Below are 27,195 nucleotides of genomic sequence, written 5' to 3' on the forward strand. Positions count from 1 at the left end.
TATATTAGTTTTAAGTTATGAAGAAAATCTATGAAAGTAGCAATACAGGAAAATAAATGCATGACTTTTTAAAATCACCTCCTAGTAGCTGCATTGTTAACAAGATCCTCAGCTTAGGCTAAAGGCATTTATTGCACACACCTGGATCTCTTCAAGAAAAATCATTTCAGGGAAGGGAACATGTGCTGATCAAACAGAACACTCCATTAAATGGTGATGCAAGACTGCATGAGATACACATTGAAGACCAGCAGAATTAATCCACACCCAGCTCTAAAACAAAACAGTACTACAGATCTGTAAGATTTCCTGAGTATGTGCACCTCAAGCCCTTAACTATCTCTGCAACTCACTTCTTTCCAGCACTGAAACTGCCACACTCAAGAAAAAACCAGCCACTTTCATGTGTTACTTCTACAAGGCAGTCACACTGAGAACTTGTACATCAGATTCACTTAGGAAAGTGAACAAAAACTAGGACAGACACCTTCAACTTGAATTTGTTGAATGTTTTAATGATTCAAGTCTAATTGTGAGGTTTGAACAATGCTTTTCTTTTTACTCCTTTATAGTAATATCTGCCTATCCAGACTAGATTTCAAAATGTAAACAAGGGCTTGTTACCTACCTAAAGAGAAATCCTATGCAGTGTAACATTTATTAAGACATTATTTAAAACACTGTCTCTATTCTCCCCTCTCTGTCTTCCTGGACATCAACTCATTCCTCATTTGCTGTTCCACTCAACAAACTCTTGTTACTTGGTCCATTTCTGCTGGCAAAATGCACAGACACAGGTTTGTGTGACTGTAGGAAAACAACCATAACTACTTGACAAATACCTCAAGAATTGGAAGCTGCAATTATCAAAACATCTCATGAGTTTTCTCCTAAGTTTGCATCAGCCTATAGGCTTGCTAGCAAAGGGCAGCCATGCACACAAGTTTTCTGTTTTAATATTCCTCCTCCTCCTTTTTTAAGCAAGATTATTCTCATCCTTAGAAGCAGGAAGTCATTAAGTTAAAAATGTTTATACTAAATGAAAACACACATATTGCTACGATTTCTACTCAGTGACTATTGGGTGGTCTCAATCTGAATCCACTTTCTGACCAGCAAGTGCTTCCCTTGGAGAAATTATCAAAGCATGGCCTCAGAGACCAAGGATTGGAAAGGTATAAACTATCAGCTACTATAATTACAGTTCAGGATTTAATTTTTTTTTAGAAGACTTTATTATACCCCAACAAAATTCCCAAACATCTGTTTTCAGTAAGTATTTAAATAAATGTTTTTCCCGAACTATACCAGAAATTGGCTAGTGCTGTGTGTTTCTTGGGATGAGGTCAGCACTGTGCGTTGGTGCAGAGCCTTTGCTGCAGTAATTACCACGTTTATTTGTGACAGAGTGTGGTTGAAAGGGGAAATCCACAGCCCACTGGCATGCTCCACTGTAACCTTCAGAATCCTGTCTGCAACCCCTGTGATCAGTGCCTCCAATGTGCCAATGCCTGATCATACTCTTCTTATTCATGAACTCATCATGTGTGCTCTTGAACTTGATAAACATTAAAAAAAATACTTAATTTTACTACTGTGGTAATAATCCATTGAATGGGTAGCCCACAAAGACTTCCCATGCACAGAACATGACTCTCCCCACACTGAGAAAAATCTGTCACCTGCAATTTGAGTTTATTGTCAAACTTACTATGGTTTGCTTTTTATGGATATAAATTACATTTCAGGAAAAACCAAACTTCAGTCCATCAGCACACATTTTCAACTGCTTCTTCAACACCACCAGTCCTTATCACAGGAAAATGGAGTTCCTCCCAGCCTCAATATTTTAATTATTAAGTAATTGGAAGCAGTGAAGAATGCTTCTCAGAAGGGAGCTGCACAGCAGTTCCTCAGTGATCATGAGCACTTTCGGGAAACTTGAATGCTCTTCCAGCACGCCCACTTGCTTCCTGTGAACAACCAGCGTGCAGAATTATTTGGAGAGGTCTTCCAAAGTGCTGAGAACATGATTTCTGTGCATTCTGATGCTCTATGAATCACCAAGAACAGAAAATGAAGCCAAGAAACACTAAAACATGCACATGCACATACAACTAAATAAGAGCTGCTAAGACTAATAATATCAAAATATATCCTGAAAATAGCAGGAAAAGGCCAACAGGAAGCTACACATCATGCCACTTCCACCTGAGACTCTCTGCTTTTGTTTGGACCCACAGATCAATATGAATGTCAGGAATTAATAAAGCTAAGCAGCAGAGATCAGCTCTCCAGAGACCAGCCACATCTGCTCAGCAATGCCAAGCTGCCAGCTGGATGGAGTCCCAAAAGCCTTTAAAGGGTCATCATGCACAGCAAAAGCTTGTACTTGAGTAAAAACCTTTTAGCTTAGCAACTAAAAAGGTAATAGATATCCTGTTAATTACATTAAGTAATTAAGTCATGTTTAGCTCTGTTAATTAGGATGCCTAATTTTAAAAGGTCTAACAGCCACAATATTTAAATTTCTGGTTGGTTTGGGTAATGCAAGAAAAATCTGTTCTAAACCACTGTCATTTTTTTGGCTGGTTCAAAAAAAGAAGTTATGCTGTTAACACAAAAGTTGATCAGTTGCAATGAAGAGTCAAATAAATTATTACTTGTTGAGTACTGCATATTCTAAGCAACCTTAGTGCACGAATAATCAGTTTAAAAAAGCAAAATGAAACGCACCCTGGATCTCAGTCGAGATCATCAAGCACACAAGGATATTTTATCTGGGTACAAATTGTCAAAAAGCTCTTTCCTTGTGCACATTTGACAGGAGCCTGTTCAGGGAAGAAATAAACCCTGCAGCAGATGACATTTGCCTCCCTCCCCAGCATGTCCCTCACTGGCACACAAGGTCTGGCAGAGTAGAAAAGCTCCCATTGAGCTTTTGATACATGAAGCTATTTCTGAAATAATTGCTGGCCTACATGGAAATTGCTCCTTCGAAATATCTCAGACTCTAGGGCACAGTACCACCCATGCCCAGTTAAACACGGCTTCATCTACAGCTTTTTCCACAGCTGCAGGTGGCTCAACTTCCATGTGCCAAAGACACAGCTGACATCCTTCAACACCTCACAGGCAGGTGCTGAGATCTGTTGTTTAGGATTACAATAGCTGAAACCCCACTGCAGAGCTCCCCCTGCTCCCAGGGCATCATAGCCCAACACCCTTTTTAATACAGGATATCACACCTCTGATGCTTGTAAGGTATTTCTTATCTTTTGGCTTGTTTCCAAGCAGAACCCAAGAGGTGAGTGCAGGCTGGACCACCACAAGCCCTACAGACAGCTTGTTTTGTAAGCAAGAAGCCACTTCCAAGAGCACTGTTAAGATCAACCTGCTGAAATTACTCTGAACAATTCACGTCCAGCACAGCAATTGCAGGGCTGTCTATTTTAATGAAAGCAAATCACTGCTCTCAGATTTTACTCATAGCAGTGGCCACTACCAGAGTTACCACCAGTCCTAAAAGGCATTGTCTCTGAAGGTTTGTCACAGCACAGTACTGCTCTTTCTGACCCCATGCAATGCATCAGGAGCACTTCCACCATCACAGTGCCACTACAGAAGGTGGGACACTCCCCATGAAGGCACCTGGAATTATTAGCCCCCACTCAATTAGCAAACTCAGCTACTAATTTTATATGCCTTTAAGCAGGGCTTATGAACCACACAACACAGAGCCCCCAGCCAGCCATCTGGAAATGCAGATGTCATCTGCTCACCTTGGTAATCTGCTGCAAGGTTTTTCAGATGAAGATGTATTTCATCTTGTGGTGCTATATAAATAAACAAAGTATTATAAACAATCATTTTATCTGTCTGGGGTTATGTCATATGGTTTGCTTTCTCTATGAAAGAAAACACGTACATAAAGTGCAACCAGATGTTGTTGGCAGAGAATCCATTTAATATGGACTCATTTCTAAAAACATGATTACAGATGTGGCCTACATCCTGAACCCAATGTTTAGGGAAAAATTTTCCCTATGTGAATTTTCTATGTTTTCTCTAAGTTGCCTAACTCACAAAAAAAAGTTTCCTGGAACTGAAAAAGTTGCATGCCCTCCCCTTCCACAAATCCACCAAAAAAATAATTCAAGCACACCCTTATTAAAAAACTCTGAGCATGCTACTGAGGAAAGCCTGCTTTGTACAGCTCACTGCTATACCAGCTGGGAGAAGGTAATGATGCAGGTTACTACTAAGTCTAGATTGAGCTTTCTTGCTCCTACTCAGCTAGGACTGCACCTGATTTGTAATTTGACTTTCAAAGTGCAAAAATAGTTACTACAACTCTGCTTGCAGAACTGCAGAAACTGTAGACACTCTAAGCAATTACTTGTAGTGTTTTAAGTAAAAAAAATTAAAAGTCAACTGAAGCATACCAAAGTTTTTGATGAATTATATCATCCCTGAAATCTCTTATAAATTCAGTGAGCTCTCAGTAAGGCAATTAAATTTAATTGTGCTAAAACCTTGAGCAACCAACAAAAATAATAGAAACAACAGATAACTTCTAAATTCAAAATCAGTAAAGTCTGAATAAGAAGTCCATTCTTTCATGCTTGTTGATTTATAAAATCCTATCTAGAGCCTCAAGAAAATAAGAATAAAGCTCAAACTCTCTTCAAAACAGGAGAGAAACAGAAAGACTGACTGCATCATTCCACATCTGAACCCAAGAGATTTTCACCATATTTGATATCCAAGTATTGAATTAATTAAGAACAGTCCTCTTAACAAACACTCTCCTGAATTAGATCAGACAAGTTCATATAATAGAGAATCCAATGCTTAAGAAAAATTCTCTCTCTACAATCATTTCTCTCATTCCACATCCATGATCATACAAAGTTAAACTAGTAAACCTCCCAAATGTTCAGTGAGACTATTCCCTTAGCTATTTATTTATTTAGTAACAAAAACCTCACAGCCCAAGTCTTCTTTATTTACTGAAGGAACAAAAATACTTGAAAAGCTAGGTTAGTTAACTACCAGTGACATCACTGACAACCAACAATTGAAAAGAAAGCAATCCCTTTCCCCAAATCATCCTTTGATTAGACTTCTAAAAAATAAAACTAAGTAACTCTTTCAGAGGACAGTGCCACTTAGGAGCACCGACATTTACTGGTAAAGCTCAGATATTCGATTAATCTAGATTATCTTTTCCAAGCAAGGTATTAAAAAGGTCATATGAAATGATGAAAAAGTCAAAAAATAAAAATCAAAACAGGGGAAAGTCCTACTTTCACCTAAGAAATTCTGTGTCAGATGATGTGAATGGAGCTGAAATTTTAAATCCTCTCCTGGCCAGCCAATTTCCAATCAACAGGTACACAGCTACTTGTTTCTGGAGGCAGGAAGATGGGACAACTGGAATTTTACACAACTATTTAAAACGTCCCAAGAGACCTTTAACAAGGGCTTTAAACATCTGTTTTTAGAATCATTTTCAACAGGATTAAACATATATGCATGGTTGTATAAACACTATCCTTAGGGGGGGAATCAGATTGATTTAAAGCACAGTCAGACCCAACAGCTTGTTCAGAGAGAAGCTCTGGCGAGGACAGAGAAAGAAACGCTTCAAGCCCAGGGGTGAGCAAAGCACTTGTTTCTGCTCCACCAGGAAAAGGTTCTTTAAGTGAGGGAGGCTGCTGAAGTGTCCAAGCTCTGAAGCTCTCACCCAGGTGTTTCCAGCTACTTTGGTTTGTGGGCGTGATGCAGTGAGAGGCTCTGCCCAGGTAGAGTCTATTGCAGGGTATTTAAAAATTACCTCCAAACTTCAGCTGCTACAGCCTCGCTTAGAATGAGAGCCCTGATGTGTAGGTGCATTTACCTACTATTTCTAACAGAAGCCTTGCTAGCAAAGCATTTTCCTTAAACAGAAAAGAAACGCTAGTTTGAGAAGCCTAGCTATGGATGAGGGTAGGAGAAACAAATGGAATTGCTTGAGAACCCAAAACCTTTCAGGTGGTTTCTGGACACATAAATAAATCAATGGCAAAACCTTCATTCATCTACTAGCTGCCAACTACTTCACACGAAGGGTTTAACTGTTGCCAAGAGGGGGGAACATGAACAGCTGTCACATCAGTATGGCATGAAATATCTTAAATGGAGAAAAATAACATACTGCAGCATTTACACAGCTTGTGTTAAAAAGTTCAAAAAAAAATGCCCAAAAATCTCACAGCCCAAGTCTTCTCAAAGATTAAGCCAAAATGCAGACAGAATATTTAAATCTAAGAGCAATCTGAATAATGAGCTGAGAATTAACAAAGAGTTGTTATCTGGGTGTTACCTGCACAGAGCTGAGAGGACCCACAGACCCAGGCTCCCCATACCAAGAATCTGCATGCAGCCATAATATCCTGAGTGTGCTGGCCACTGCTCTGCTGGGGCACCTTCATTAGCCAGCCAAGCCCGACTGGAGTCTGCCTTGTTTTAAGGCTTCCAGCATCCTTAGAGAGTTCTCCAAACAGCAATTCAAAGAAGGAATGTGATTCAGGGGAAAACCTCAGCTGGCCACAAAGGGTGCTGTGAATACCTCCTGCCTTTCTGCTCCCTTAAGGGCTGAGCCAAAGAAAGAGCTGTGGTTCAGGAGAAAAGTCTCAGTAGCTGTGGGTCTGAGTCCAGGGCAAATTCCTGCCCATAAGATGCTGCAAGGAAATCCCTGCATCTCACACCCAAGACAGTTCTACTTTCTGCTTTTACAACCCTCAAAGCTGATCTATCAAATACACCAAAGAGAGCTATCTAATTAGAAAGCTGCACAATTGCACACTTTTGGATGTTTGTGCTAGTTCAGTTTACCTCACAGAACAGACAACTACAAGATCAGATCCTCTTACAGTAAATAAAGTCACTCAGACCTCTCAGGAAACTTAATTTCACACAACTGCAAGGTAAATAAATAATTTGAAGATATCAACTGCAACCTTTTATGTTTTTCACTTCAAGTTACACAACCTTGCAACCCTCAAAACCCACAGGTCCCTGTGGATGAGTAGGATTTTACAAAGCATCTGTACTCGTGTCACCTCTGCTCAGAAGTAGACATTGCAATAAATTTCTGGACAGACAAACCCTACTTTTACAAATGCTTCAATAACTTAGGCACTTCAGGGCAGACTTTTTTCTTTCTTATGTAATGCCCATTGCTGGAATCCAGAGAAATATTTCCAAAATTTTATCCTTGGGGCAATATGTAGCTTTACTCCTTCTGTCAGTTTGCTTTCTTTCTTTCTTTCATCAAGCAGAATCCTCCTGTACTAGATATGGCATAAAAAGACTAAAAACACTGTGCCAAATAAATGTGACCATAATGCACAGGGCTGATGCACTGCAAGTGCTAATCTCAGATCACATACAGCTTTTTGCTCCATGATGAATCCAGTTTTCATCTTCCAAAGTGCTACATGTTAGGCCACTGTAAGGGCTTTCATTTTTACCATTTTTACTTCTAAGCCAGTAAAGGTAGAAAAGATACAGGAACAGAAGTTAAAGTTATGCCATTGAACCCTAATAGAAGAAAGAGCATTAGGAAAGCGTCTCCTAAATTTCTGTGAATAAAGAATTGGATAAGGTTTATTGAAGAGCACATGCAGAAATAGATGGGAAGAGGAAAGAGTTTTGTACACTGGGTATGATTCAACCACTGCACCCAATTTCACCAATGTGCAAAGACACAGAAGTTTTTGACAACAAGAGTGGGGAAAAATGTCCCAAAGCATTCAAAAATAATTAAAAGGACATTTAAACAACAGCTACAGTTTTAACTTCAGCTTTACTGTAGTATCTCTTAGTTTGGAAATATCAAAACTAATACTGTGGTTTTTCCTCCTCCTCTCTCCTTGAGAACTATCTGCAGAAAACTGCAGTAGTGCACACACTCTACCCCAAAAGACCAATGTTCTGGCATAGCAGAGGCAGTGAAAAACAGATTCAGCATCATTCTCCTTCTGGCAGTGCTCAACACGAGAAAGAGAGAAAGCTACTGGCATACCCTGCGTTCTTGCTTCACACTGTATTTCTGGCTGAGAGGCACAGTCATACAGTCATTTATTTATAGAATCTCATAGCAAATTTGCTTGCATCCTGAAGTGCATTCTGATTATTTTCTCCCTATTTTAGCACATTACAGTTAATAACATTTTATAACTGTAGTAAAACACAAAATATACCAATAACAGCTAAGGGAGTTGCAGCAATTGAGAGGCGACAGAAATGAAGGTCAGGTACTCACTCTGCCAGCAAACAGCACTGCTCCTCAATAAGCATGAGCTCAATGCTTGGAATCAGTGCTTCAGAAACCCCAGGCACAGTCAGCTCTGTTACACTGGCTTCAGTGACAGTCCTTTCAGTGAATCTGGATGTCTCCTGTTGGATTTACTGCTCTAATGGCATTTGAACCAAGACAACTTCCTGAGTAAGCCAGAATTCAAAGTAAATGCACAAAGATAGGATATAGTGATTAAAAGTATTTCCCAAATTGTCTGCTATTGGTCTCTCAGTTCCTTCAGGCACTCAAACTGCCTCAATTTTAAACTCGGCTTAAAGGAAAATGAATGAAGACCAATAAAAAAGTTTGATGGAAAATCCAACATCAGCCAAATCTGGCATTGTTTGTTTCAGTTATATGGAATCACTGTGTCCGGTCCTTGAATCCTCTTTATTATACCCTCATTTCCCCTGACTGAAGAAACCTCTGTAACAGAAAACCCTCAGGAGCCGTAATTTAACAAAGACAGCATCCAAACTTGATACCAGGATCGTATGAATGAAGCCAGTAATCTGGGTATGTTTCGAGCTGAAAAAAAAAAATTTCCAATGGACAAAATGAAAACCTACATCTGATAATAAATCTTCTTTTTATGAGTAGGCTTAATACTCTTCCTCTTGGTACAAGAATGTAATACTGTCTTCCTTGCCAAGAAACAAAAAAAGGACAGAAAACCCACACACGACAAGAACTGTAAAAAACAGAATAAACATCAGATACACAAAGTACTTTCAAAAAGTTCTCATTAACCAGACTATTTAAGAACATTAATGCTTTAAATCAGTCTTCAGAAAGGCAGCAGAAGTCAGAGACACACCAGGGCTGGGGCAAAATGAGACAACTGCACAGGAATTACTAGAAAGCCCTTCTAGTTATACTATACACATTACACTATTACAAGAAAGCAACAGGCTACATGTGTGCAAGCATGGCAGTCACACACACATCTTGGGCTGGAAGATGCCCACAGCACCTTTTTACTACAAACATCAAACAGCTGAGAACCCAAAGCTAATTGAGCTTAAACGAGAGTGGTGTTTGCACCCAAAGCCAGGCACTGCTGTTTTGACAATGTGAACAAGAGCAAAAGTCCTGCTACTCCTGTTTGTGCATTCAAAAGGTGCCCACTACAACAAGCACTTTCTGAAGCCATTTGGCTACTCACTTTTAAAATTTTGGGGCTCTGTTTTGGTTTATCTGATACTGAAATGCTGCCAACAGAAACCAAGTTCACACTGGGGCAATACTGCAGCAGGCAAAGCAATTTTCAGAAGCTCTTTCTGTTGAAGTCGGTATCAGGTTGTCCAACACGCTGACACAGCTAGAGCTGTTATTTTTAAACACAGCCATAGTCTATTTAACTAAAGCATCTTTACTCTGACTGAGCCAGTATTACTTTGATAAGACTCCTTAAGTCTCTACACTGAAGCCTGCATATTATGTGAAACAGAGAAAATGCAAATGTTGGAAGACAATCTTTCACTGCAGCTAGGACAGGAGAAAAAAGGAGGAGAGAGGTGCAGGAGAAAGCTGGAAGGACAGGCACTGAAGACAATAAAGTGCTATCTGCAGGACAGCTATTCACACTGAGAACTTGTATCACTCACCCACTGGAACAATTTCAGTCAACTCCAACAGCAAACAGCTTTCTGCTGTTAGGAACTCAGCATTACACTTCTAAAACAATTCTTCTGCCAAGTTTGTTTCTAGCAACGCTAGCTTTTCTTACACATCATTTAACTGATGAGAACCTGGATGGAAGGAGAAGAGAGGCAATGCCATTGTCAAAGGCACGTAAGAGGATGCAAGATAGAATTTTGCATTTTGGGCAGCTCGCTGAGATATGCTAAGCAACTTATTTGTATACATTTTCTTCAGTGGAATTCTGAATTCTTTATATATAAAGTTATCTTGTAAACATATGCAGAAGTTCATTACTAGAACCAAGAGCAGCCCCACCCTTCCCTCTCACCAAAGAATTTGTTCTATACATACAGACAGTGTGGCCTACTTGATGTAATGAAGTTCTCCTATGGCAGCATTTAGCCTCCACTTCTCACACATAACTTTTGAAATAAAGAAAAAAGTAAGAGAAGCAATGGTATACACTACTCAGCAGTGCAGACCTTTGAATTTTACTGTAGAAAATTTAGTTGTGCATCTTGTGCTCAGCATGGATACTGCAGGCTCTGGAGGCAAGGGAAGGCTGCTGTGGAAGGCAACACTGAGTACCCAAGACCAGCACACCACACAGGATTGTCACCCACTGGCAGCCACACAGTGGGACATGGGAGCCACACAGCCTAGCATGCTGAGATTATTTTAATTAAAATATTTTTGAAATGATGCCATTTTCCCAAAACATCGCATTTATCCCAGAATCTTCCTTTAAACATGACTGTTCCCCCGAGATCCTGAGAGACTTGGGAGGGTAAGGGGGAACCTGGAAATCTGGGGGTGCTACACAGTATCTGAAAGGCTAGAGAAGTAGTTTGGTCATTCTTGCTCTGCTACCAGTCAGTGCCCTTGCAGCACTCAGCTCACCAACATCTTCCAGGTGCAGTTCCCACTGCCTGCCAGTTCTGCAGGCACCACACAGGGATCCAGGGGCTGCAGCCTACCTGGAGCCTGGCACTGCCCCATGTTCTTATCCCCCCTTTCCCTGCTTCTCCTCACTGCCTTCTACGCCTTGCACACACCCTAGTGCTCACTCAACCCTCTTCTGAGTTAATTCAACTTATTAATGAGAGGTAATGCAGTCCAAGGGGGGAGAGGAGCTTCGCTGCTGCAATTCACAGTGAATTGCACAAGTTCAGCAGCAGGGCTTACACAAGAGAGGATGAGGCAGGACCACAGGGCCAGGAGGAAGAGCAGGATATCCCCTTTAGCTTGGTTTTAATGTACAACCCAAATATTTCAATCAGATGGAAATCAGTCCCGGAGAGGAGTGACTGCATTAAAGAGGTGATTATATTTATTGCAACAGTGACATCTTATTGGACAGGGTTCTTAAATAGGATTACAGGGCTTTAATTTGGTGCTTTAAATTGGTTTTGGGGAGAGAGAGAGAGAGAGAGAGAGAGAGAGAAACAAAAAAAACCTTCAGAGAGAGGGTGGAATAACCTTGGAGGGAGTACACTACATTATGCCATGTCACCCATAATAGCTTCCCTAGCACAATATGCTTGTGCACATTCTCCAAGTTAACTAATAAACAGAAGAGCCATAAAAATTACTTACACTATGTATTTGCACACTGCAACCAGTAATTTTGTAGCTTTAGTTCCATCTTTCAAGTGTCACTTCTATTGACAAGGAACAGTGGCAGCAGTGTGTATCACAAAAGGAGTAAACAAATGACCTTTATCTGACTTTATTAAAGTAATAAAGTACAGACTTTTTTTTTTTGTAACTTACTTCAAAGAGAGTTTTATAGCTAGCTACCAGCAGGGTGTGGACTGAAGCTAAAAACTTTGAAATGGGTCCCTGTGAAATCTGAAACCAAAACACAGCAGAGGTCACCTCTCTGTGAAGAACCGCCTTGTCTGTATGTATACCATAAGCAAAGCTCTGTTAGCTCAGCCTGGGTAATAATGTAATTCAACTTAGCCCCTGGGAACAGCAACAACATCAGGTTTCTACTACACAGATAAATTTACTGCACACAATCTCTGTTACTATATATTTGCAGCATGTTTGATAGTAGCCAGACACTGGTGTTACATGCTATACCTCAAGCTATTTTCTCTTGTTAAAGGCTAACCAGGCTATAAATAATTTTTTATTCTTACTCTCACTATTAGCCACTTCTTTTTAATCAACACTGCACATACATTAGTTTTATGCAATATACTAGCTAATATTAATAGGAAAGGAAGTGATACATCTGTGGGGGTTTTGTTTGTTTGTTTTTAAAATTTTCAAATATTTTTCCTTGAAGGGGAGAATTTCAACCCTTTTCAACAAGGAAACTGATAATTGTTCCAGTGGAGAGACAGAATCTGCTAAAACAAGTATTGGGACAATAAGACTAATATTCTTTGGTCTGTCTTGTGAACTGTGGAGCAGTTCTGGTGACAAGTGCCATACAGCACTGAGGGTTCTTGGAAAGGGTTGCCCATACAGACACTGCCCTGCTGATACATATGGGCTGGGCTAGGCTGTGTGTTCTTCCAGCTGGAGGAAAGGACCAGGCAGATGAAGGTGTCTGATGTGGCTCTAGATGTGGCACCAGACATGGCACCGGAGCCACAGGATCCTGGGCTCCTGCTGGCCATGCCTGTGGAGCACAGTGCTCCTACCTCCTGTCTCCACTCAGAGCTCTCCCTCCCTTTCACTCTGAGGTCTGCTCTGTGTGTTTGCCAAATCTCCCCTCAGATGGAAATCTCCACATCTAAGCAAAGATTTCCCAAAGCACTGGACTGAAATGCTGATTTCCACCACCCTTTTTGGATGACACCTCTCTGGTACAGAAGAAATAACCACACATAACGATGTCCATCGGCCACTTTGGATCCATCCTTTGAGAGACAGGGCCTTGGTTCAGGTAATTGCAGACTTTCAGACTTAAGATATTTGAAGGACACAGGATTCCACCAGGCAATACACAAAGTGCCAATTGATTTGATTAGAAGCACTGACATGCAATGAAACACTGTCAGGAATGGTAAGGAAAAAGAACACTTTTTCCAGACGGCAAAAGCTTCCATTTTGAATCGTGTGGTGCTTGAGAAGAACTAAGCAGTCTTTTAAATCCAGCCTTTAACCAGGAGCTGTCTTAGGACATGTTAAAACAAGGAGCAGTGATCTTTAAAAACATCTAAGTTTAGGCAAACATGCATAAAGAGCATAATGTATATGCAACAACCCTTTAAAGAGGAAGCAGTATTTCAGTTTCTCCCCAAGTTCTTGGCTCACAGGAAAACATCTGATGTAAAAAGGGAACCGACCCAATCTGCCCCTCTGCCACCTCAGGGCAAATTATCCAGGCACCTATAAAAAAACCTCCTGATGCTTTACAGCTTAAATGTTTTATATAGTTAAACCAAGTTGCCTTGAGTTCATGTGCTTTATGTTATTTGATATGTTTTAACTAGGAAGCTACCTGGATTCATTTCAAGATTTTTTTTTTTTGAACTAACCTGTTTTAGAGCACAGACTCTCTCCTGCTAGCACTACACAGATGTATTCAATCTCTCTGCATGCTGCAAAAGTATTTAAACAAAGTTTGAAACAGAGTAAAAAAATGGAGGGGGAACCTGACTGCCAGACCACTTGGTTTGGTTTCTGCTTTTTGTGTTGGGTTCATTTATTTTGAAACACCATAAATTGCAATGTATTTGCAAGTTCTTCTGCATTTTTTTTTTCTGCTCCATACCAGACCCATGATTGATCAGGTTGATAAGGAACAAAACAAACACCTCAAGAGGGATTTGCTGGTTACAGACATACTTGGCTTTCTAAACCATTGTACTACCTATTATTAAAAATGCGTCACAAGTCCTTTATTCTTCTTGAGATGCTCAGGATTATATCTTTGCAATAAAAATATTTATGAAAATTTGTCTGAGAGATCTACTTTGGACAGTTTGTCTTAGAAGATGGACTTTTTTGTTCCAAATCATGCACGCACAGAGGTATCTGCCAAGCTCTCCAACTGTGTCACTCCAGTCCTTAAGCCATTTAACACAGAACATGCACATGTCCTCTGAATGCCAAGTCAGCTACGTGTCAAAGACAAACAGCTCTGCACAGCCAAGCCATCCCAATCAGCACATCAGTAAGAAATATCATTTGTATTCAGTATTATGCCCACTGATGGGAATGGGAAAAAAATAATATTAAAAAATTAACACATACCCACAAATGCTTTTACAAGTTCAGTAGCTTTAGGAATAAGAAAGTAACACAGACTTTAGCCTGAAAATGCAGTTTGCCCTAAGGGAAAACAGCTTCTATTTAGTAGGTGAATGTAACACCATGAACATCTTTGCCTTCTGCCCTGATGGCTGGGTCCAAAAACATTTGAGTTACCAAAAGAGTTTTGCCTTTGCCTATATTTTTAGACACATTTAAGTATTTAAAGACAATTGCCATTGAAAGCCAGAAATTGTACAGATTAACTGTGAACACTACAAAGACAATTATCCCCTAACCAGGTATTTAATGCAAAGCTTCATCTGCAGTTGAGGTCTGAAACAGGATGATGGGTTTGTTGTGGGTACTATCCCAATTTAAACACAATAGCAGAAATATATATTGAACGAGGTATTCATTTATTATTGCAGTAATGCTGTATAAGGAGAGCTAGGCTAATGTAGCATAGGAATGCCAGGTATTATTTTCATATACAGGTTCTTACACCCTAAATCTCAGCACCTTCAAAGAACTGTAGTCAATACAGCTGAAAACAATCACTTGAGAACACTTGATCTGACCCTCCACAGGATACACCTCCAAATACAGTTCATATGTTCCAAGAACAAAATTCTAGGTTAGGTTTTGGTGGTTTAGGATACACAGCAAATATGGCATGTTGCCTGGTGTGTAGCAATAATTTAAATAATATCGAAAGGCAGCTTGCTTAAATTGTGTTTTACTCCTGTTTTAGCATTGACCAGGAGCTTGGAGAAATTGTCATACAATTCATTAACACTCCTAAAAATGGTTGTGTACCTGAATCAGGCAAAAACAAAGGTACTTGTGAGGTCAGTACTTTCGAGTTATTGTATTCAGTTCTACACAGAGCAGGATGCACTGCCTAGTGTTGTCCACTGTTTCTGCCCCAAAATTCTATTTTCAATTTCACCTAATTTTTCATATGTTAGGCTGAAGGTTGCCTCTGCTAAGTGTCTGCTAGATATAAAGTATCTGAGCCAAAACACTTCTCTCTTTCTGACATCACGGCTTCTAAGTGTACTTTCCAGTGCCGTAATTTAATTTTTAAATTGAGGATATTTTCGTTGGAAAGCACTATCCAGCTTTCAAATACTTGACTCTGTGGCCTTAGTGATGCTCTTTATAAATACAGAGAGTTTTTTGTATATACATCCATAAAGACTAAAACATCATGTGGGTTGTTAAGACAGTCCTGGGATACTGGATTATATGAAATGACTCACATTAATACCAGCAATCTCTCTGAACCCAGCCAATTCATAATTTACATTGCTCTAGAACTATTTATTTGAATCACACAGACAACTTCAGTACCAAATTGCTCCCACAGCATTCTGCCAAGACTTCTAGAGCTGTCAAAAAAAAAAAAAAAAAAAAAAAAAGCTGATCTACATTTGTAGGGGGGATATATTATATATTTAAAATTATATTTTTCCTTCCTTGTTTTGACTGTCTTGAACAGTTAAGCAAGCTTTACCCATCAAGTAAGCTTTCCCACTTTGCACTCTATTTACCATCAGGACACACGCAGGTTGGGTGGTAAGCACCCTCCTTCCAGGACTGACATTTACTGTGCATTTGCAAACAGAATATTCAGGTCCACCTGGCCCCTGACCTATGTTGTGTTTAGTGTACTAGCAAGGGATGATATGCAGATGGATACTTGCTTTCTACAAGAAAAAAAAAAGTCAAATAAAGGCAAAACAACAAAACTCACGCATCATTTAACATTTGAATATGTCTATTAATATTATAAAAAAAAAGCTTGAGATCAGTTATTACAGGTATAGATGAAGACAACACACAGAGACTTTCAACACAATTCAATGAATCCTCTTGGTCTGGCCAACACAGCACAGTTCAGCTCCTGGCTGAAGAGCTGCCAGTAACACCAGGTACCTGCTCAGGGCAGCACAGCAAAATAGGAACAGCAGCAAAGTGCTCTCATCTCTGTGCTGCTCAGGACTGCCACGTACTGCAGCTGGAGAAGTAACTTCAGGAGATTCCAGCTGCACAAGGGAGAAGGGATTTACCAGCTGTTTGCTGCTGAGGGTCAGGAAATGCTACAAAGCAAACCCCAGCTCTCACACCAGCCTGTGATTTACGGATCTTCACCTCAGCCTGCTGACTCACGTGGAAACTGCCTCCTGCTTTGATGTCACTTGGATTTTGACAATAAAGGCAAGAAAAGAGTTTCTTCCTAGCCAAGACCACAACAGTTTAAGAGATGAGAACAATGAATGAGGCTATTAGAATATTTCCCTAATTAGCACTTTGTAACAGCTGACTGCATCCTTGTCAAGAAAAACTGACATTACTACTGTAAGACACCAATATGTTTAATATGTTTCCAGAGTCCTAAATAAACAGATACCTACATCACATTCACCAGGCTGTAAAGATCCAGGGGGGAATAAAACACCAGCAGCCATCATCCTCCCACTGAGGTCTGATGCTCTCAAGCCTTCTCCCACTATCCAAATTCTCAATGAATCTGGAGAAAATCTCACCTTTTCAGTAGTCAACATTTTCCAGTTTACAGTTTTGACCTGCCCAGCCCAGATTTGACCACCAGCCCAGAATTAAGAGCATGCCATAACTGAACATACTTTCTTATCTAACCAATTAATTTGTTTCTCTTAATTAATAATCTGGATCACAAATTATCTGCAAAATAGCCATGCACTTGCTAAGATATCTTTAAATGAAATCCCTCAAAATCCCATTTGTGATGATGTACAATGACATGTGTTATCTTGAATACAGTAAAGAAACAAAAGTGTTTTCCCACATGTCAAGTGACTCAGAGTTAGTATAGAAGCAGAGTAGACTCTGTGGGCAAAGAGAACTAATATTAACACACAATGAGTAAGTTACTGCTTGTTCCCTAAGGGCCAAGTAGCTTTTATTCATCTTCATCTGCCAAAAAACACAACACAAAAGACAACTAAACCCCAAGAATCCTACCAGAAGCCACACCACCATCTACCACCATCTCTCATACGGCAATAGGCATTTCAAAACATAGCTTGAAGAAAAGCCTGTGATGTAATGGGAAGCAATGCTATTAAAAAATATAAGATTGCATTCTTCTAAGTCAATACCAAAACAATGACCGACTCAGTTTTTGGAACTGCAGCACTATGAAAATGCAAAATTGATTTACAAGGGAAATAATAGCCAGAGGTTACTATGGCTGCTAGAGTTACAGGACATTTTTTAAAGAAACTCGAATGCGTATCCAGTTTAAAAAAAGCTAGCAAAAAGCAATTTCATGCACTATCTCAACGTGAAACTAGTTATTCCCCTAAATTAAAATTGTTTTTTTAAAGCATTATCATTCCAGCACCATCCGCAGCACAGCAAGGACAGCGCTGCAGTTTTAACTGGCAATGATGATTTTAACATGGGAAAGAAAAACTAGCAGCCTTTTGCCTTCTTTCAGTTCAGTTCTTGATGCGTAAAACATTCCCCTTACAAAAGGAAACAAACTAATGCTGGCCTTTCCTAAAACAGTTTTCATTTCTCGTCTCTTACATGTTAATTTCTTGCAATTTTCACAGCAAATAGAGCCTTATGCCAGGTCATTGGGCCTGTAACAAGTGGAGCTGAACAAAAGCAGGCGGCCCCTGCGTGCAATGTCACCTCTAACATCACATGCAACAGGGACTGTTCCAGCACAGCCCGGGCTGGGCTCAGCCAGCCCTGTCCAGCAGCTCCCTCCATAACCAGCAAAGGGTCACCACAAGGGCTGCAGAACACCTCGCTGGCCAAGGCTCTGAACCTGCCCCATTCCCCCAGATCGCTCCAGTCCAACCACCCTGCAAGCACTGCAAAGCCTGGGGCGTCAGAGGCATCACCTGGACCTCCTCTTGTGTGAGATGATTGTGGTGTACAGGACAGCTTGAATGCACCACCCTAAAATCACCTTTCCCTTAAATAATGTCAGCTGCCTCAATCCTCAGGCAAGAGTCAAGGATAATGACTGATTTAACCAAGAGACCATTAAATCCTCAGATATCCTAAAGCATAGCAGCACTCCATCTATTGGTCAGGAATTAAGGACATGCTTAATCATCATCATCATCATTCACTACCCTCTATCATTAAACACTCAACCCCTAAGCAGCCCACCCCTTCCTGCCTGGGACTTCACATTCTTCCAGCGAAAATTAAACTCAAGCAATGATATTTCCTGAGAAATAATGCAACTAACACTAAAAGTGTTAACATGACAACATCTGAAGTTAGAACTGGTATACTCTATTAGTCACACAATTATCATTTTGTTTCATTGAGAAATACATGCACTTCTTACTCAAATCAGCATTGAGGAGCTTGTCTGATAACAGCCAAAGAGCTCATGCTGTTCCCTGGGTTGACACTTTCTTTCCCTGCAAGTACTGGATGCCATCAAGGAGGTCTGTACAATTTGTTCACACAGTTTCCAGCCAGCAAGGCCACTGAAGTGACCGGGTGTGCAGTCCTGAGAACTCCCTGGTACAAGGCAAACCCTGGCAGGGAGGCAAAAGGGAGGCTTTCACAGCAGAACTGTTGTCAAAGCAGACACGTGCAGATCGTCCTGCACTGCTCCCCCCAAAAGCCACCACCATCCCTTCCCAGCAGATCGCACAGAGCCACACCTCTGCTACACCTCTGCTCCACTCCAGTCACCAGCAGCTGGACCAGAAGGTAAGAGAGACAGCCTGAAGCTGCCCCAGGCACACCAAAGCTCTTTGAAAGGCTGAGGTTACATTTGTCAGCTTCATTCCTCTGGTACCAAAGCTCATTTAAGCAGCAACTTCTCCCACACAATTCAGCAATTCCATACATTCATGCTTTTATAACCCTTGGCCATTCATTTTTTCCCCCAGATATTCATTGCCATTGATTTTATCTATTTGTTTTTTTTAAACTTAACTCCTCCACATAGTGGAACTACCCAGATGAGGCACATGCCTACACATTTTTCCTCCACTTGGTATCACATCACTACCCTCCAGACACGGGTCCAAGACATGTGAATGAAAACCAGCAGATTCAGGCTCAACCTGCCTGTAACATAATGATGCTGAGAGGACAGAGGCAGCCCGCCTCCACGGCCGGGTTGTTGCTTTTGAGGCATGCTCTACCCTCCTTACAGAGCCACTCCAAGGCTTCCCTGCCAAAATCCCATCGTTCAGCCATGCAGACACTGCCTGCCCTGAAGTCTGCAGCCAACACTGACTGCTAACTCCGCTCTGAATTCCTAAACAAGCTTTTTAATGCGAGACGAAAACTGACCAGCACCGAGGAACAAACTCCCAAAAGGCCCATCGTAAATCCTCATTTCTGGAGCCTAAAGTTCAAGGCAGCAGTGCCGAATTTCCCCCTCGCCGAGACAAGCACCTAATGGAGATAATTCCCAACTGCGCTCAGCGCAGGGGGCCGGGTGGCCGCAGCAGCGAGCGGCGCTGGGCTGATGCTGCTCACGCCGGCGGGTCCGCGCTGCCGTGACCGGAATGCCTGAGCCCGCACCGGGAAGCGCAGCCCCGGGCTCTCCGCACCGCCAGCCACTCTAAAACCCCCCAAAACGTGGATTTTAAGAAGTTTTCCGAGACGCGCAGGGAGTCCGGAGCCTTGCGGCGGAGCAAGGGCGGCCCGTAGTTACAACGATTACTCCCAAGGTTTTATTTGATTAGCGGAGTTTCGGAGCGGAGGCGCATTATTTAAAGCGCCGTCCTCCTCCTCAGCCCAGCGCCGAGGCAGAACGACAGCACTGCAGCATCTCCCCCGGCGGAGAGCTGGCGTAGACCCGCGGGCGAGGTCCCGCTCGGCCCCCGGTGCCCCCGCACCGCCCCATCCCGCCGCCGGCCGCGGCCCCGCGCTCCCCCCGCAGCCCCGGGGCGGCCGCGGCAGCGCGGGGAGCGCTCGGGGCCTCGGGCCGCCGCCGCCCCCTTCCCGACCGCGGCTCCGGGGCGGCCGCGGCGCCGCGCTGGGCGGGAAGGGAGCTCCCCTGCCGCCCCGCCGCCCCCCCGGCGGTGCCCGCAGCCCGGGCAGCCTCACCTCAGCGGGCCCGCGCCTTTGTGCTGCAGTCCATCCCCGCGCCCGGCGGCGGGAGCGCCAGCACCACCGCGGGAGCGGGCGGGGAAAGGGGCGGAGCACTATGTGGCAGGAAGGGACACCTGGGCTCCTCCTCCCGCGCCCGCCCGCCCGCTCTGGATCACTATCTGGCAGCGCTCGGGGGCTCGCCCGCCGCCCTTCCCCGGCCGCCCCTCGGCCAAATTGGAACCGCGGCCGCCTTCCCTCGCCCTTCCACGGCTTCCAGCTCGGCCGAGGGGCGGCGGCACCGCCAGCGTCCTCCGCCCCGCTGCCGTCCATTGTTGTCCCCCGGCCCGCGCCCCCGCCGTACCTGCAGTGCGGGGCTGGAGCCTCGATCCCCGCGGGGCTGCGCGATGGGCAGCGCACGGCTGGGGCGACGGGGTACAGCGAGCCGTGTGCGGGAAAAATGAATAAAGAACCCACGCCCCCCAAACAAGCGACAACAACAACAAAACACTGGGTTGGAAGCGAAATTTTGAGACATTTAAACAGTTGTTGGGGCTGAAAGGCGGCAGACGGCTTCTCCAGATGGCTACTCAGGAGAAAGCTCTTTTGCCGAAAGCAGCCTTGCCTAAAAAAAGCTGCACAAAATGCTAAAGTCATCTTGGCAAACACTGTCCTTTCTCTCTCTCGTCTTTTTTTTTTTTTTTTTTTCCCCTGTTTTTTGTTTTCTTGGCTTTCTGTAGTTGTTCTGCTCTGCAGCTGAAATCATCCCTGTCTTGGTTCCCCACCCAAAGTTGGTTTCTCGGTTTCAGGGCTGGTTTTGTTACATCTGAGCGGCTCTGACCAGACGTTTGAAGTCACAGAAGCACCGGGTGATAGTTCTCCTTTCGATGCAAACCCCACCCCCCCAAAACAACAACCAACCCAAAAACAAAACAAAAACCCATCTGTATTTTAATTATGTTTTTAATTATTTCAAGATGCAGAAGTCCTCAAATCCAACAAGTCCTCGTGATCCAGGCTAGCAGTGAATTACAAGCAGGATCGAGTAGAAACTTTGTAAAATAACCTTGAAAATCTTAGAAGGTTCTTTTGAAATCAGCACTGCTGCTTACAGGTATATAAAATTACACACATTACCTAACTCCATGTAGGTTCGGGGACAAAACCTTTTAATTCTGGGTACTGGCCGCTTTTAAAGAGCCCCTCGAGGACTGTGGTCATGGGAAATGAAGCAGGGCTGGAGCAGGGCAGGATGAAGACCCTCAGAGCAGGACCTTCTTTGAGGACAGCTGGCTGCTGCCACCACATCAGTGTAGGAGCTACAAGACCATCACAGAAAAGTGAGCAAGGCCCTTGGGAGCTAGAGAGGTCCCTGGAGAAAAAAAGTGCCTGAGGCACCACACTGTATACATGTGGACTGTGCTATGAAGGTTGAAGCAATTGGCTTTCTTCAATTTGCCTATTAATTCGGTTTAACACTCATGGAATTAGTAGGGCTGTTCCGCCCGTGTTCATCCCCTCATTTTTATTTCCTTTTGGAAAAAAATTACAGCTGTATCATGTTTTAATGAACTTGGAAACTGAAAAGGCCAAGAAATTACAAGCTTTAGGTGTGGTTTTGAAAGTGGGGGTGACATTGGAATGAAATTGGTGGATCGGGACTTGCCCTGAACTCTGAGCTCTGGCCCAGCTTAGCTAGAGAGAGTGCTGGCACATGAGTGATTGAATAGGAACTGGCCACACACAAATTTCAGCTGAAAACCAGAAGAGAATTGTTAACCATTAGAGTTATCAAATACTGCCTTTTCCAAGGGGGGATTTGGAATGGAAAAATCTCACTGCTTTTGAGTTGTAGTTCATTAAAGTCATTATACAGTGCGTTGTCTGCAGCAGCAGGGGACAGACTTGGTGTCTCAGGAGGTTGATTTGAGTGCTAAGGCACTGCGTGACACTGATCACACACCCTGATATTTGAATTTCAGATGCAGCAGTTGCTTATACCAGCAGATGCCTTTCAGGTTTATTGTAGGGTGAGTTTTCTTCTCCTGGGCATGTAGATGAGTTTTACTTTAGTCTTGGAAAGATTATGAAGCTGACAAGTACTGATGATTCAGGCTATAAATGGATTACAAGCACGATCAAAAAGAAACTTTCCTGCATGGAAGACACTTCTTCCCATTAGTTCTGGAGCTTTTGTTCCCTCCTTTGAAACAACAGCCAGGTGCTTCTGGAGAGTCAGAGGCCTGGGCCATCCTAGTTAGGCAGATCTCTGTGCTGCAGCTCCTGCAGGTGATGCAGCAAGTGGGGACCTCTGCCTGTGGGCTCCTGCCGTGCCTGGGGGCTGCTGTGCACAGATCCTCGGTGGGGTGGGACAGGTGACATCTAAAGCAGGGAGGAGAGATGGTAGGCAGGATTGTTCTTTGGGAGTTGGACTGTATCTTAGCAATAAAACCTGCCCCTTAACAAGTGAAACCAAACACATAGTAAGCTGTAACAACAATTTTTGGTGAGTGAGTCCTCATGCATCCGGCTTTCTACTCTCTCTGGACCTTACACTGTTTCTCTCTGTTGGCCATGTCAAGGAAACCCTCTCTGTGTACGTTTCTCACTAAATACTTTGAAAGAAATCCACACAAGAAGTGAAGTGTTTCCTTTTTGGGAACTCAGTGTGGCAGAAATGCTTTGCTGGTCTTTGCCACTTTACGGGGTATGGCAGCTTTTTTACCCTCCATAAAGCCACGTGTCTAATCAGTGGACCTAGCTGAGCTACTCATTAGAAACTTGGCCAAACCACAAACATTTGTTTCCTTGCTTTTTGCCAAACTCAGAGAAAGGAGGAGGGAGTGGCATGGAGCTCATGTTAATGAGTTCTTCATTCCCCACAGAGAGATAATCAGAGCACTGCTCAGAGATTCATCAACTTTTTTTTTATTAGCACTTTAATGACCTACATGTTTGGGTTTTTTTTTGAGAAGTTACTTCAGCTAAGAGCTAGATAATTCCTCATGCAGCTGTGGTTTAGGAAGCAACTCAGGGGACACATATGCCAAATTACTTTAGCTCTAGTTGAAAATAAATATATACCACAAGGTTTCCTGGGTGCCTCCCTTTTCAATCAAGGGCATTATGTCCTCAACCCATCTCTTCTGGGTCACGTGTGGGGGGGCTGGCTCCTTTTGCAATCTTTGCAATGCCAAACACTGGTGGTACTGCGTGTTCCCCAGAGACAAAGGACTGGAACAGCTCCCTGACCCTGGTCACTCCCTGGGAGTGACTGAAGGCATTTCCTGGGACCAGCACAGATCCCACAGAGCTCAGCAGGCTGTGTGAGGAGCAGAGCTGCTGAATGCTGAGAGCTGGAGCTTTTCCATGCTGCTGCAGGGTGAACCTCTAACCAAGGGATCCTCCAGTGCCTGCTGAGGAGTCTCTGGCCCTGTGCATGTGGTGGGAACTCACTGCAACCATCTACACATTACAGTGAAGGCCAATTGCAAAAAAAACCTTCACGGGCTTGGCAGAGGCTGCTCAGAAATTATCCAAAGTTTGGTATTTGCAACTTTCCTCATGTAAGGAACTGCTTGCGGTGGCAGAAGTAATGGCAGCTTCCCAGGAGTCCCTTTGGTTTAAAAGTGAAGAGCTGCTGGCCTTTTGCTGTCACTCAGGAGGGCCATCGGATGGAAAATGTTGTAAAATCTCTTCCCATGCCTCCCCTGCTCCCCAGTGACCAGATTTCCTTCTGGTCTTCTGGAGAGAGCTGTGAGAATATATACATTAAAGACAGAGATGTAGTCAAATACTGCAGGATAACCGGGGTTATGAGAGTATTATAAAGGGATACGATTTACTTTTTCCTGAATCAAACCCCAAGTGTTTCCTGTCAGACCTCAGTACAATGGGAGACAAATGTACAGTCCATTACGTTCACATTTCCTCCAAACTGCTGTCTCTTTCCTTGAACACAGAGTACAGGAAAGGATGCTTTCTACTCCCACTCATGTCTCTCAACTGACTTTATCTCATTCAAAAGGGGAATTGAGACATTTAGTGTGCACTGTCTTCAATAGGTTGCCTCCCTTCTAATGCCTTAGGATGAGAGGGGTTGTAAACATGGAGGAATGCCTTTGATATCAAAGAGAACTTCACTGGAGTAACATCAGCATGAATGAATGCAAAATAAGGTCCATGGGGAATAAAATGCTAAGCCTGGGGAGAAAAAAATCGAGATTCACAGCATTAGTCCAGATGAATAGTAGCTCATACCATATAAGAACCCCATAGTTCTCATTTCCTCCTTATCCCTTCAGGACAGGAAGGAACATCCTGCTCTTCTAATATGAACAAAATAAAAGTTATTTTTGGAAGGAAAAACTCATGTTCAGAGCACATTTTTAAAAAGACATCACTAATCTGTGATTCTGATGGTGCACTTGGAGCACAGCGCGTCCTTTGCATCAAGAAACCAAATTTTATTGGCTCAGCACCATCTACACTCAGGCAAAAGGCCTATGTTGGTTGAACAACAAGGCTGGGATTCTTTGTCAGCACATTAACAGTGAGTTGGACCTCAGGTGCCATCTCTGGCAGGGGTGTGCTGTCACCAGACACACACTGGCTGGGAAGCCCAGTGCAGCTGCCTGGGGAGAGGAATGTGGAAGTATTGGAAGTATGGGACCTATGGTCATGGGCTGGTAGATGTGCATGTTGGCTCAGTAAGTCTGAAAAAGTTCTCTGTAACTATCCTGGAGTTCTTCTTTCTTCTACATTACCCCAAGACAAATTGAATATAACACAAAGACAGAGTCATCCCCCGTCCTCAGTGGTGGTGTATCTTTGCAGGCTGTGCTTTTTGTTCTATCTCAGGGCCCACAGATGAGTATGTGGTGTAATTTCCTGGACAAATGTTTTGAAGTTTAGGGCATCAAGTGCAATTCAGAGCTGCTTGAGCCAACTGTTGCATTTCATATTTGATGCATTGCTTGAAAGGGCAGTATGGCAATGAATTCAGCCTCAGATTTGTTAATGTGCATAAACAGTATTAATTCATGAATAATATTTTATTTTGGATTTTGATAAGCAGCTGTCACTCCCAAAGCTTTTCAGGAGGCAAGTAAGATAGAAGAATGTGTATTAGTGCAGTGTCTAACAATAAGGATAAAAAAAATGTAGAAGAGTTAATAATTTACCCATTCAAGATTAGCAAACAGCTAATGTACTATAAAAAGAGTTCCACTTTCCCTTTAAAAACCATTCATAGAATGTAAGATTTTAGCTCCTCTCAGTGTCAAGGGCCCCAAATACCTAAGCAGACTCTTGGGAATGACCTCATCTGTAGTTTCTGAGTGTATTCCCAGGGATGCGTAATGCTGGGAATGGCTGGATGGAAAGCTGGGGGCAGGAGCTCTCTGCCCCAGCACAGCAGGGCTCCCCACACTGCAGCACGGGCCAGCAGTGCCCACAGAGAGCCCCTGGCATCCTCCTGCAGCGTGCAAGAGTGTGCCCAGGGCAATGTCCTTCTGTCACTGCAGCCACAGAGCAGGCTGAAAAAACCACCCAGAGATATCCCTGTGAAGTCAGTGGATTACTCACATACTTAGAGCACTGATTTCCCTGGCGGGACAAATTGTGTTTGGTGGTTTTCATACGAAAGGATGTGAGGTTGCTGCTGCTGACTGTCTCCATTTGTTCTCAGACAGGAAGTGGAGAAGGGCAGCGGGACCGATGATCAGGTCTGTGCAAACAGACACTGGAAACTCAAAACAAATCACTCACAGAAGTATATGGATAGAGAGAAGAGAAAAACCTTAGCTTCTCTTTGTCCAGCAAATCCTGGTAATTCTTCAGAATGTGTACTAACCAGCTCCGAGTCTGTCTCTTACCCTGTGGTGATTTACCCTAAATTGTAAAGTCTGTGGTTTTAACCAGGATATCTGAACTCTCTGGGACTGCAGAGGGGAAAGATAAATGAATCTACACAGCAGATTTTACTGTCACAGCCATTTTACTGAGGGAGATAAGGAAATCATGGAGGAGTAAAAGCATAAGTTCCCTTTAAGAAGAATAATATGTAATTCTACATACCATCACTTACATACCAGAAAATAATACACAGATCCACTATCTAATTAGAGTTCTGAATGCATGTGTTATACAGCAGAAGAAGCAGCTCAAACTACTGTGCAGAAAACAGACCTTGGATTGTCTAAAGATAGACAGTGAAAAGCTATCAAACATCCAGAGTTTCCTAGACTTCACCAGAGTGAGAGATACATCAGTACAAATTGAGCCTCTGGCCTCCTGGAGCTCTGCACATCATCAAGAGGGACATTAATGTCATTAGCAAAACCAACAAACGTGCCTATACTTATTGCTTGTTTGTAATAAGATTTGGCTAGTGTATAATTAGCAGGCTGCAGAAGTCTTTTATGACTCCTGAGAACAGCCTCTGCCATGCTGAGGCTCACCAGAAAATTTCCATTCTTTCTGTGTAGTTACAACTTCCCCATCGGTTTCTACCTCATCAGATGGACTGACATAAGCAAATGCAACATGTCATATGAATCCATGTGAAATATATATATATATATATATACACACATGCATTAGTGTGGTTTGATTATTTATTCTACAAGGATAGTCTTTGACCAGGAAGGCTTGTCTCCCAAGAGACAACAACATTCTTCTGGCAAGCAGGACAGTGAGTTATCTTGTTTATTTGTGGTACATAGACACAAATGAACACATCTTGAACACATCTCACTGTGAGTTCTTGATCGAGCTGGTTCTCTGCCCTTCTGCTGGGATGCTTTTTTCTCAGGGCTTAAGCATGGCTGTAGTGAGTTCTTTAAACATGTGTCTAACTAGGGACATGAACAGGCCAAAGGAGGCTGGAATGGAACAAGTCACTGAGTAGCTGCTGAGCTGGG

The 27,195-nt window shown here is 42.9% G+C and overlaps 1 protein-coding gene across 5 annotated transcripts in view; it reads right to left on the reverse strand.

The window, feature by feature from the left end:
* Nucleotides 1-20,816, reverse strand: part of ADD3 (adducin 3) — a 92,009-nt gene extending 71,193 nt beyond the window's left edge. For 2 of the 5 annotated variants that reach the window (XM_063405344.1, XM_063405339.1), the window contains exon 1: nucleotides 20,291-20,403. The gene's annotated coding sequence lies outside the window, so the exon portion shown is untranslated. Of the gene's footprint in view, nucleotides 1-9,954; nucleotides 10,099-20,290; nucleotides 20,404-20,636 lie in introns of those variants that run through there. The other 3 variants (XM_063405340.1, XM_063405341.1, XM_063405343.1) reach the window with 3 other exon arrangements.
* Nucleotides 20,817-27,195: the final 6,379 nt, after the last annotated feature.

Source organism: Prinia subflava, chromosome 9 (assembly GCF_021018805.1).
Source record: "Prinia subflava isolate CZ2003 ecotype Zambia chromosome 9, Cam_Psub_1.2, whole genome shotgun sequence".
Lineage (NCBI taxonomy): Eukaryota > Metazoa > Chordata > Aves > Passeriformes > Cisticolidae > Prinia > Prinia subflava.